Genomic DNA, 3296 nt, shown 5'->3' with positions numbered 1-3296 from the left:
GTACTTGGGAGGCTGAGGGAGGAGAATCACTTGAACCCGGGAGGTGGCAGTTGCAGTGAGCCCAGATCGCGTCACAAAGCAAAGAAGACAGCAGAGCTCAGGATTCTGAACTACAGGTTCAAAAGAAAACTTCGGCAGAGGGGGTATTAGGAAGCCAATGGGTGCCTTTCCCTGAGCAGGATGGAGCAGCTGCAGCCAGGGCCATGCGAAGGTTCCAGGCCAGCACAGGGTCAAGAAGGAAAAAAATCACATTCTTAGGTCTAAAGAAGACAATGTTTAATGACACAGGAATTACAGCAGTTAAGTAGTGATAGGAGGTTTAATTTGTACTCAGGGGTTACATGTATTTTAACCCTTGCTATACCTGGTGGCAATTTGGAGTTTATGAAAAGAGAAGTAATAATAATAGCAATAATGCTGATGGTAACTAAGTCATGATAAACACCATGTTCCGGGTACTGCACTAAGACCCTCACTTCTACCAGTTCATTTAATTCTGAAACAACCGTCTGAAACGTATTCTATTAGTACCCCCACTTCACAGAGAAGGAAACTGAGGCACAGAGGAGTTGAGTGCTAACTTGCTGAAGTTCGTACAGTTGGTGGGTAGTGGAACCAGGGATCCCCGTTCCAGCTAGTATGGCTCCAGAGTCTTTGGGGTCTACCTGCTAAACTGGGTCATGTGGAATTTGTCATAATACTTTTATGTCTGTAGATAAAGCAAAGAGAGTGAATCTTCTGTTTGCTTTTTGCTACCCAGGTCTGAAAACACGGAGTCATTTACCTTACCATACCTTAAATTGACTACCCTGATATTAGCTAAAAGCAGCGTGACCGACTGCCCCGTTTTCCCTGAGACTGCAGGTTTCTCTTGGGATTTTCGGTGCTAACACAGGGAGCATCCAGGCAAACCAGAATGTTTGGTCATCCAAAAAGGTGTGCTATTTAGAAGGAACAAATGTATCTCTATGGACTCTCACTGATTTACTTTGTTTTGGCAACAAAAATATCTCGGGGCAGTTCTTACATTTTGTCTCTGGCAACAACTAATACTGTAGTTTAAGTATAATGGCCCTCATTTGCTTTTCATTAAGCAGTGGCTTGCTTCCCAGGTGTCCTGGGATGATTTTGCTTTGTTATTAGAGGGACGATGTGGCTAAGGGGATCCCCAGGCTTTAAAGCCACTGCAGGTGGGGGGATGTAGGCACAGCTGGGTGGAGGGAGAGGCCCCCACAAAGGGAAAGGCCTCCAGGGAGGATGAAAATCTTCTGGGCTGCGGGGACTCTTCCTTCCAGGAGGTCTGACCTCTCGAACCTTGCAGGAACTCCCCTTGTACCGTGACTCTCCCTGGGCAGGCCTAAAAGAGGATCTCATCTGGCGAGGACACACTGTAAAGGCCCAGACACCCGCACGCACCACCTTGCATCCGTCAGACAACGCACACCGGGTTAGCCTTTCCATTCTTTGAGTCACTCGAAAATTCAGCGCCTGGTGCACAGCCAGCGCGCCTTTGATTTCTTCGCAGTAATTGGGCCATTGTCCGTGTCTCTCACCTCTCCCCAGTGCGGCCTCAAAGCGTCTTTCCCATTGTGCCCTTGGCTTTCTTTGTCACTTGGCCTCCTGCCATCCGCTGGAATCTTTCCCTTCACTTGAGTGACTTGGGAGACGCACATTAATGCCAGTCTCTCTAGTGAGATCACACTGTCTCCGCTCTGTGCGCGATCTCATTTTATGCAACAGTTCAATCGTCCTGGGCGGAAGAAAAGTCCCTCTTGCTGGCTCGTTCCATTTTATCAGACCAGGCAGCAGTCACAGTGAAGTGACAAGTGCTGGCGGGTGCTCATTCCCTACGCCTCCATTTGGGCTCACTAATGATCTGCAATATCTGGGCCGAGGCATGTAGATTTGCAGAAATAAGACCTAATGGCTGCTAATTTCAAGTGGCCTCAACAAAGTCACTCGGTCGGAAAGGCGGTATGCAGGTGGCACAAATTGTACAGATAGCCCGTAATGGGGATACTTTCAAACTCAATTCTTGCTTAAAAGTGAATGATAATTGAGAAATGAATAACCTGGGATTTGGAGTCATTTGTGTAGAATTCTATTTGCATAAAAAGAACCTATGTACCAGAACCAGAAACCGGTTTCTGTAGCAGACTAAATCATCCCGAGTGGTGATTGCTAAAATGGAACTCTGAATAATTTGCTGACATTTCCATATCTCCTCTGCATGAGAAATCAGTTCTGAAACCCAGACAGCTCCTCAGAAAAAAAAAAAAGAATTATAAATATGAAATTATTATTTTCTCCCTATTTCTAGAAATCAAGTGGTAGCACTTCAAAAGAGGTGCAATTAAACCGTTTGAAACCCCAATCTTAATCCATCATAAAACTCTAATAGTACAATTCTTCCTGGGGGTAAACTCGAGTCTGCTTAGAGGTTCCTGCTTATAATTATTTTACCGTTATAAGCATAATCGTCTTTCCGAAACCTGGTGTTTACTCTTCTAATCTATTTGCTTTACTCCCAACCATCAGCCGGTTCCCAGTTACAAAGACAAGCCTGGAAGGGAATGAAGCCCTTTCTAAGAACTAATAAAAGACCATCTCTTCTGCAAGTGGTGTTTGTATCATGTTTGTCATCATTTGGCTGGAAGACACTCTAGGAAATGGGAGGGAGATTATTACACAAGAATACATATTGTAGAGAGAAATAAAGATGTGCCTATCAATTCTGTGTTCTATCCCAGAAATTGGGTGATGCAGATCCAAGATGCTCAGCGATGCTCATTTATTTGCTTTGGAGAGAGAGAGAGTGGGAGAGAGATGAGAGGAAGAGAGAGAGTTGGAAGGTGTTTCAGCCCTGGGAAGCCAGCACTATTGTGCTGGGCCCTGGCATGGCACTGAGGACATTGCTTAAGAGCTCACAATCAACTTATGATTAAATATATGATGGAGAAGATTCCTGGCATTGTCTGGCCTGGCAGACTCTTCAAGCTTAAAAGGGGAGGGAGGTTTCCTTTCTGTCAAGTTTTGCTTCGTGAACCAAGAGAAATTGTGTCACAGGTCCAAATTTAAAGAGTGTTTAAAGGATATTGCCTAATGACATATTAACTTGTGGGCTTATTTATTCACTGCTGACTCGTCTTTCATGGACTCTTCTCAGCTCTGCTTTGAACTGGGTAGGAGGCGACAGCTGTGGGTAATGCGAGAATGCTGGGATGCTGAGGTGGGGGTGGGGGTGGTGGCAGTGGACAGATTGGTCCCTCCTCATCTCAGTTGTCCTTCCTTTAACC

The 3296-nt window shown here is 45.4% G+C and overlaps 1 long non-coding RNA gene across 1 annotated transcript; it reads left to right on the top strand.

The window, feature by feature from the left end:
- Positions 1-763: 763 nt before the first annotated feature.
- Positions 764-2609, top strand: LOC103877151. Its single transcript, XR_636731.4, has 3 exons — positions 764-936; positions 1322-1447; positions 2539-2609. It is a non-coding gene; the product is annotated as an uncharacterized LOC103877151 (long non-coding RNA).
- The last annotated feature ends 687 nt before the right edge of the window (positions 2610-3296 follow it).

The sequence above is a fragment of the Papio anubis genome, chromosome 14, assembly GCF_008728515.1.
Source record: "Papio anubis isolate 15944 chromosome 14, Panubis1.0, whole genome shotgun sequence".
Classification (NCBI taxonomy): Eukaryota; Metazoa; Chordata; class Mammalia; order Primates; family Cercopithecidae; genus Papio; species Papio anubis.
This window is presented reverse-complemented; position numbering and strand designations above follow the sequence as displayed.